The sequence below is a fragment of the Gracilinanus agilis genome, chromosome 1, assembly GCF_016433145.1.
Source record: "Gracilinanus agilis isolate LMUSP501 chromosome 1, AgileGrace, whole genome shotgun sequence".
Classification (NCBI taxonomy): Eukaryota; Metazoa; Chordata; class Mammalia; order Didelphimorphia; family Didelphidae; genus Gracilinanus; species Gracilinanus agilis.
In genome coordinates this window covers 575,029,514-575,039,687 of record NC_058130.1, presented here as the reverse complement: position 1 = coordinate 575,039,687, position 10,174 = coordinate 575,029,514, and the positions used below count along the sequence as shown (strand labels likewise).

Below are 10,174 nucleotides of genomic sequence, written 5' to 3'. Positions count from 1 at the left end.
TTCTCTCCAACCCTTTATTCATTTTAGTGAAATTGATGAACTTAATAAAAAAACCCAGAGTCAGTCTAAGGATGTGTTTCATATCAAGAAACCAAAAATTATGTCATCAAAAAACTAGAGGAAGCATTTCAGGTTTTTGGCTTAAAAAAAAAATCAAGTAGTCAAGTACCAGGGATTGCTGTGACAATAATTTTCCACTTCCGTGCAGGTCTGTGTGTGTGTGTGTGTGTGTATCTCTCCGTGTCTGTGTGTGCTTATGTATGTGCATGCATGCATCTCTGGACAATCTTACAGAAATGACTTTAGTTCAGGTGCAAAAATTGCTTCATGTGTTCATAGTTTGTAAACTCTAGGGCGTTTGTGAGGAAATGCAACGAATATAGTTCAAAGAGTCCTCTGCGAATTCAGTGGTGTCTGTAGATATACTTCAGTGTCTTCAACATTGGTAGGTTCTTTTCAGAATCTGGGCGAAGAGTCCCTAATTGCATTTGAAGAGGGGTTACATCAAGTGGATAAGATATTGTCTGTCCTATTGCTCTAGCAATGCAAGTTAATGAGCCTTTTCAAAATTAGGACATTAGGGTTGTCTGATGAAGGTCTTCCAAGCAAGGTAGGAACAGGAGAGACCAACTCTCTTAAAGGCACCAAAAGTAAAAAAATGAAACTCTGGCAGAGGGAGCCATTCCTACAGTAACAGGCATCAGTCCTCTGTAAACCCCATGAAAGCCAGCTTCCTTTGCATACATTGTTTTGAATGCATGAACAATTCCTCTGTGTGTGTGTGTGTGTGTGTGTGTGTGTGTGTGTGTGTGTACTCCTTTCACCTGGAATGCCAAGCGAACTCTAACCACATCAAGTGGGTGAGTGCAAACGACTGCTGTCATGCCATTAGCCTAGGTCCATGTCCGGAAATCCCAAGTTTGATGGTAATTAACTTTTTTATAATGGTGATAGGACATAAATTGAATCGCACCATATGGGAAGATTCTAATCATCATTTCGCCATTTCTTTTATACAATCCATGATACCTTTCTTCTTTAAGGACAGCACACAAAGCAGAAAATACTCCTAACTGTTTGCAATGGTGATTATGTGCCTGTAATAGTATCTTTACTGGATCCAAAGGTACAATAGTTGTTTTGGCACAACAACCTCCAGCCACAAAGGAGCAGAACCAGAAAGAACCAGTAGAAGTTCCTTGGGAGAGGACTCTATTGTCAGTGAACTCCGGCTTCCGGTTCCGGCTCCTCTGGCCGCAGCAGATGCTGTGGCTGCTGCTGTGGCCCTGTTGGAGTTTCCAGGGTTCCAGGGGCATAGTCAGCTATAGAGGCTGGGGAGGGGGGCAGTGGGGGGACAGCGTCCTGCTCAGGATGGAAGATGACTATATCAGGCCAGAAACTCGCACCTGGGCAAGCAGAAAGAAATCTTCTAAATCAATATCTCCAATGGTTTTATTCTATAGAAGAGGTACCTCAGTTTTTAAAACGAATTTTTAATTATTTTCTTAATTATTTTTATTTCCAAATTACTAAATTTTGACATTTAATTTTAAATACCTTTGAACGGCAAATTCTATGACCTGCCCACCCTTATCCTATCCTATAAATAGGCAAGCATTATGTTATCTCTTATACAAGTGAAATCATGCAAAACATTTCCATATTAGCCATATTACACACACACACACACACACAAACCTAGAAAAATAAAGTTAAAAAAATTATCTTTCAATTTGCATTATGAATTCATCTGTTCTCTCCCTGAAGGTGGACACTTTTTCATCATGAGTCCTTTGAAATTCTTTTACTCTCTGAATTGATATGATTTCTATGACACCTTGTAATTTTAATATTAACCAATTATGATTTCAAAAAGCTATGAATGAGAGATGAATTAATGTTAAAAAGTTGGAGGTTTGGGTTGGGTTTGTTTTCCAAACAGAACAACGGAAGTATAGTATTGAGACCCTTTAGTTATTAATTAGCCAATGGGTTGCATATACTGACAAGTTTAACTATAACTCTCTTAAATATATAATAATGAATACCACATAAAAGGTCTTATAGCTAATCATATGATTAATTATGCAATCTAGTAGCAATGTTCTTGAGAGATGAAAATGAAATTCAAGAAGCTCTTTACTATAAAGATTTATTTATTACTTGTATCATTTATAAATTACTTTTTTCTCTATATACAAACATCTAATATACTTTGTTCACAGCTTTGCCCTTTGATTTATATGTTTTTATTGATATTTTCAGAATTTGAGTCATTCAATTTTTAACTAATTTTTTTCTTGTTAATCTTTGCCGATTTGTGTGCATTCATCTCTTTCAAGGATGTGTTTAACTGGAAAAAAACCACAGAACTATTAAAATAGTCAGAAAAATCACTCAATGAATGAAAAGTGTTGAGTACTTTTAAGACTTCCACACAGAGCTGTGAGCTACAAACCTAGACAGAGTTCCAAGACTGGTTGCTCTGGCCCCAGGCCCCTGGGAATGCTACTGTGCTAGATGACAACTCCAAAATACAAAAGAATTTGGAGAATTGATATACCTTTTGGAGAGCAGAGTGTACAAGGAAATGAAAATGTTCAAACTACTTTGACAGGCTTGGGAAAGAAACTATAGCTAGAGGCTACCTTATAATGGATACTAAAAAGGGTGGTCTCTGCCCAGTGGTTGGTCATCTTGGGAAGGAATTCTGATACAATGGGGGAGACTACTTAAGACAAAGAGTATTTAGCATTTGTTTAACTCCACCAAACTGGGATTATCATTAAAGTTAGGGACTATTATTCACTCTGAAACTGCTAGTCTAGTTCATGTCTACAAATGTTTACATCAATAAAACAGAGAAAGAGCAAATCATTGAATTGGACAAGCCACTAAAAGAAACTAGAAAAAAAAATTAAAAACCAACCAAATTGGAAATCAGGATAACCAAAGGAAAAATTAATAAAATCTAAGGTAAGAAAATCATTAAACTAATAAATAATACAAGAAGCTGGTTTTATAAAAAAAATAGTTAAAATAATTTGTTAATTTATTTTAAAAAAGAAAGGAAGAATAAAAACCAATATCAAAAATAAAAAGGTCAAGGAAAAATGAAAACAATTATTAATTGTTCAGTGATACCTAAAACAAGAAAAGAAAAAAGAGAAAGAAAAGTATAGAACAATCCCTCTAATGAATATTAATTCAAAAATAATAATGAAGTACTCCAAGGAGATTATGGCAATATATGACTAGGATTATCCATTATGACCAATTGGATTTCATACTAGAAACGTAGGGATATTTCATTATTAGGAAAACTATCAATATAATTAATAATATCATAACAGAAGCAACAGAAAACATGATGATTTCAATAAACAGAAAAAGACTTTTGTCAAAACACAACATCCATTCTGACTAAAAACACTGGGGAACATTGGAGTCAAGTGAGTTTTCCATATAATACAAAATATAATCTTTTAAAATCATGAGTAAGCATTATTTGTAATCAGGATAAGCTAGAAGCAGTCCAAATAAGTTCAAGAGTAAAGCAAGGATGTATATTATTACCACCACTATTCAATACTGTACTAGAAATCTAGCTATAGCAATAAGCAATGAAAAAAATAAATTGAAGGGATTAGAATAGTTTTATGAGGAGAAATTAAAGGATTAAATGAAGGCTAGTCCATTTGATTGGGGTATGTGGAATGGTGATAAAAAAAGAGAAATAAGAGAAGCTCAATTCTAAAACTTCTTGGTTTCTCTTGCTGTGAAGTATGATCTTTGCATTAGAAATCATAGAACAATGAGAAACAGGGAGTGGATAACAATAACCTAGAAGGAGACAGGATGAAAGGACCTAGATGTCATATATTATCTGAGGTTTCATGACCTACTTGAAATACAATTGCAGGACCATTAACAACTAGCCAATGTGAATCCTCACAGAATAAAATCAGTATTTGAAAAATCACAGAAAAGAGGGGAGGTGCTATGTGACTAAAGAAGAGAAAATATTGCCCTGCCACCCAAACACCCCAAAAAGAAGAATTTTAAAAGAGGTTAAAAACTATTTCTGGGAAAATTCTAAAAAGGTTAACAATGGTAAAAGTTGATAAGCCTCTGTAAAGTAGAGTGGTCATTTTAAAGAGCTAAAGTTGCTATATCAAAACGTTCCTGGTAGAGAGACACCATTTTGTTTCATAAATTAGCAGATGAAAGTAACAGGGGAAATAAAGATTTTTTTGGATTTTAGCAAAAATATTGATTAAAAATATTACTAGGACGCTGGAGTATTCCATTATAGATATAATGCCATATTGACTCTAGATCATGAACAATTTTTTTTTCAAGAAAGTGAACATCTCATATATTTAATGGTCATGCAGTGGGGCACAGACTCTCCCAATCCACAAGTCAAACTTTCCCACAAACTTTTCCACAAGTCAAACTTTCAATATAGACAAAAACTGCCTCATCTAAGAAAGGGAAGCTAAGGGAACACTTCTAATTTAACTCTTTTTGCTTTGCCTTCCATGCCTGATTCCCTCCTGGTCATGTTTTCTGTCCTGGATCTATTTTGAGTTGAAGTTGAAACAAGTAGGCAACCCCTGGTTTTGCAATCTTTCCTTTTTCTCCCTCACCTTTTTTTTTCCCTCACCACCCTTCTCTTATTCTTTTGGGCATTAAGATATTAAAATCTATTTATACTTTTGAACAGACAATCTCCATTGTCCTAGGATAAATATTGATTTTTAACATACTTTAACCCTCTATACGGGAACAGTTATATCTCTTGATAGGAATAATGCTCAGGATTCTACTTTTTTGCTAAATAGAAATCATTATTTAGATAATTTTATATTGAGGAAAGCTAGATGGCACAATGGATTGAGAGTTAAGCTATGAGAATTAAACACCAGTTTGTTCCCTTTTTCTTAGTATCCTCTGACCAATTTTGGAATGTTTCTCTAGTGTACTCGGTTACTGTTCAGCCTATACACCCTTCCATAAGATTAAAAATAAGGCCTGAGGATTATTTAGGTATTGAAAGACACCACGGAGTCTCTTGGCTCCCAGTGTCCTGGGAGATGCTTGCCTCTTGTCCCACAGGATTTCTGGCATCTGGAGCCTCTAACTTGGATTGTTGTCAAGTCTGTTCAGAATAAAAATAAGTAATGTCTCAAAGGTGGTTGTGGTAATAAATTATGAATCTAGAAAGCTTGAGGGTCTTTCCTTTTCTTGGCCAACGAGCACTCTTTTTCTGGCCAAGACACAAGTGGTTCTAGCCAAGCAGCTAGGCATCTAGCCAGATGATTATGTGTCTTTTCTCTCTCCATTGCACTTTTCACTATTTAATAAATAATTATAAATTAATATACCTTCACTAAAGAATTTTAATCTTGGAATCCAGTGGATGGATATACATAGTAATCCTAACTATGAATGTGAGTGAGATGTCCTCACCCATAAGCTTGAAATGTATAGCAGAATGGATTAGAAAACATAATACAAAAATATGTTCTTTAAAAGAGATGCACTTGAGTAGACATCTAGGTGGATCAGGGGATTGAGAGCCAAGCCTAGAGATGGGAGATTCTGGGTTCAGATGTTAGACACTTCCTACCTGTGTGACTTTGGCAAGTTACTTAAACACCATTGCCTAGTCCTTACCACTCTTCTGCCTAGGAACCAATACACAGTATTGATTCTAAGATGCTGCCACAGTCACTCCTCTTGGCCCTGGAACTGTGACTAGGTTTCCTCTTCTCTTATTATTGCAGGCACTAATGCTCCTTTTACCCTGGGACTGTGACCTAGAACTGTGACACAGAACTGAAAATGGGTATTAAAATATTCACTGTGCCCAGGCCTACAACCAAGTCTGCAGAGGGTCCCCTGTAAATTCTTGCTAACTGTCCAACCTCTTTTCCATGTATAGGCTGAGAGCTCCTGAAACTGCCACTACAACTATCATAGCCACTTCCAAAATCCACTGCTAGTGTTGATGCCACATGTGATCCAGGATTGCCTCTACCCTAGTATCAGAGATTTATCTTGCTGACCTCTTGCACTGTCTTAGGCTGGAAAAAAGTGTCACATCTCAACCTTTTTTTTTTTGACTGTGACTCCTCTAAAATTTGATCAGGAATTATTTAAAGTTATTTAGAGAAGAATTTGGAGAACATTTAAATTAATTGCTCCTTCTACTCTACCATTTTAGGCCTATTTCCTGTGTCATTTCTTTTAAGAACTTAAAAAAAAATTTCCAATTATAAATTGAAACAATTTTTAACAATCATTATCTAACATTTTGCAACTCAAATTTTCTCCTTCCTTTCCCCTCCTTCTCCCTAAGGTAGGAAATAATCTGATATATGTTATATGGAGTTGTATCACAAAACACATTTACATATTTTTCATGCTGGTCACTTAAAACTATGTGTTGATTACCTAAAGTAATAAAAGTACTAAATATTGCTATCAACACCAATACTTATATTTTAGCCCATTTATGTCAGTAGACTGTATCTCATATTATAACTCTCATATTATTTTAGAAAATGGATTGGGAAAGATAACTTTTACTGTACTTTGGAAAGACTTGCTTTTATACGCTTATGTGTCCATGTTAAAGAAAACTTTAAAAGAAAGGGGGAAACAGAGTAAATATTGAGGGATACAGAAAAGGAAGAAAAAAAACCAATATTATTTTAGAAGCACAAAGGAGAATGTAGAAATAAGTATGATGCTGTCTTCCTTTCTAGCTTCAAATAACATACAGGAAAGTTAATTTGCCTTGAGTCTACAAATAAGTTATTTATGGTCATCTAGGAAGCAAGTAGCACTTCCAAAATAAAAATGCTAAAGAAATGCTCAATGGAAATAAAGAAAAAGAAAAATGAAATGCATATCTTAGAGGACAATGGATAAAGTAAAACCAGGGAAAATTGATCTGACAGTAAATATTTAAATGAACATAGTTCTAGGATATCAATTATAATCAGAAATAACTATACCAAATATATCTTAATGAAGCACCCTTTCATTTTGGTAATGTTGAATTTATACTTAACTCTCTATACTCTAGAGAAGAAGGAGGAGAAGGAAGAGGCAACAGAGGAGGAAGAGACTATTATAATTATCATGATGATGGAGAAAGGAGAAAAAGATGATGATGAAGGAGATGATATTGATGATGAAGGAGGTGGAGAAGAATAAGAAACAGAAACAGCAGAGAAAAGACAAGATAAATGATTGATAATGCAAGTACTGGGCAGTAAAGTACAATCTCAGAGAAAAGAAAAGGAAACAAAACAAAACATAACATAATATAGAGAAATTTCAATCTTCATATAAAACACATATTGATCTTGACAACAAGATGCATAAGATCAATAAAATGTTATAGGTTGCCCAGAAGAAGATGACAAGTAAAGAATACTGCTCCCTGTAATGGAAGAAATGCAACAAGAAAATTCCCTATAATTTTGGAACACAGAAAAGAAAGTGAAAAAACAAAAATAATTTGCATATTGGCACCAAAAACAACAATTGATGCTATAAACTCTAAGTAGTTAAACTTAACAAAATAATTAAATTTTAATTCAATGAGGAATGAAGATATTAAGGAAGGGCTAAATAGTTATAAGGTCAGTGAATCAAAGAATTAATGTCTATAATAGCTAGAAAGATTAATAATCAAAATGAATGAAAAAAGACATTAATTTAAGGATATAAAAATAGTTTCTGAAACAAAAAAGCAAAACTAGTTGAAGGGGAGGAAAACAGGATTCTCCATGACTCTTTAAACTGAGTATAATAAAACAGTTGGGGAAGAATTAAATACCTTGGAACAAACAATTAAGAAAAAAGAAAATAATAAAAACTCCCAAACTGGAGAACAAGTTGATAATTAGGGCAGATCAGAATGGTGATTGAGGGTGACAGTGAAGAAATATGGTAAAATTTCTGAGCTTAAAATCTCACTCTCTATTGTAAATGTCACAGCTAAAGAATATTCATATATCAATTAACACATCAACTTTTGCAAAAGCTGTTCACATAATATCATGACAAAGATATTGAAAGCAATTGTAAAATTTAGAAAGAGTAAATACATTACTGAACAACTTACAGCCTATTCCATAATATATTATAAATGAAAATGTGATTCAATATGAAATATTGAATGTTTTGATGCTCTCAGCTTTTTTAAAAATTTAGAGATTTTAGTAACCTCTGGTGTATTTTTTCCTATTTGCCCATGACTTTGGGTTTTTCCCCTTTTTGATCTATGTCTCTCCTGCTATGCACAGATTAAACTTAACCTGCAAACTCCTTACTGTGGCCTGTGGGGAATGTTTAAACACATCAATAAATATTTTAACTTCAGAAACAAACTGTAAGCATGAACATCAACTATACAAGCATTACAAAGACATGATGGTGAATGCAACAAAAATTGTCACTTCATTCCATGGTATCTTTAGAGGTAGTTTTCTATAAAAGTTGCAGTAAACTTTTCCAAATGAAAACAAACATTCAAGTTTTTGTTTTTGTTCTTGTTTTTGCTTTTTTATTTTTACCTGGTAATCTGAAGGTGGGGGAGCTAGCTATATATGACATATATAATATTATCTCTAATAACTAATAGCTATTCTGCAATATGTAAATATTCAATGGGTATAAACAAACAGAACTTTAAACATAATATACTTCCCACAAATGCAGATAATCCTTTATCTAAATAAAAAATATCCAAACATAAGGCAAATTAAAGATGATTAAACAGATAAATCTGATTATATGAAAAGATTTACACAAACAAAATAAACATAAATAGGACAAATAGGAAAATGGTCAAAAGAGAAAAAAAGCCTTATTTCAAATTCTTCAGATAAGGATTTGATATTAAAGATATGTAAAAATCAACATACTTATGTTATATGTCAAAGAAAATTAAAAAAATAAAAATGATTTTTGGCCTCACATAAAATGTGCAAAATATGCAAATAGTCAGTATTAGAGAAATTATAGGAATTTAAGTGCATTAGATCATTTTAAGCAAACTAGATCATTGTTGGTGGTGAGGTTAATTAGTGTAAATCATTTCAAAAGCAATTTGTTATTCTGCCAATGAAGCATTCAAAAACCACTTTGACCCCATGAGTCCCTTTTGAGTATTATGGACCATGGAGGTCATCTTTAAAAAAAGAAATTTACTACATTCATTAGAATATATAAAACAATAATTTTAAAATGGGAAAAATCTGGAAACAAAGTTGATCCTGAGCATAATCAAATATTACTATGTTGTAAGAAATGGTGAATGTGAGGAATAAAAAATCATAGGATAATTTACATGATGAACTAATGAAAAATGAGTAAGCAGAACAAGAAAACTATAAACACAATCTTACAATAATGTAAAAAGATATAGCAACTTATATGCAAATATTAACATAGACAAATTAAAAGGAAAATTGCCAAAATATGAAGAACAAGAATGGCATGAAAGAGGAGACAGAAGAAGAAAATCCTAACCCTACATATTGGCAGAGATGAAAGATCCAAAATGTACATATTATCATACTTTCTTCAACAGATTGGTCAATTTTGCTGATTTTTCTTTTCTTTTACATTTTGATTTTTAAAGTACAATTTGGTAGATAGTGTGGCTTTCTAATATTCAAAAAGGGAAAGAAGCTGGAGGAAATTTGTGATGGAAAATATATATCAATATTACATATAAAAATAGAGAGGTAAAGCAATTTTTTTGGGTCAAAGGATGGAATAAAACTAATCGATCACTGTGGACAATTAAACCTTAAAATTTAAACTTTATCTCAAAAATGTTTTACCATCATTGAATAGTCTCCAAACACTATTGATCACTTTTTTGAATCCCCACTCAAGAATATACAATATGTACTCCCAAATATTGTATAAATACAGGTTTATAAAAGTATATGCATACATTATTTAGAAAAATTATAGTCACAATAAGGTTAAGAATATGGATTTATGTACATATATCTATATTTAAATTAGGTAAAATGAAATTATATTGGATCCTAGTTATCAGTTTGGAGTTACTAGAGGAGATAGAGGTGTAAAAGAGCTTATCCTGTCCATCAGAAAATCAGTTTAGCAATTTTGGGAA

The 10,174-nt window shown here is 33.0% G+C and overlaps 1 pseudogene; it reads right to left on the bottom strand.

The window, feature by feature from the left end:
- Nucleotides 1-302: 302 nt before the first annotated feature.
- Nucleotides 303-1,163, bottom strand: LOC123231791 (annotated as a pseudogene).
- Between the last annotated feature and the right edge of the window lie 9,011 nt (nucleotides 1,164-10,174).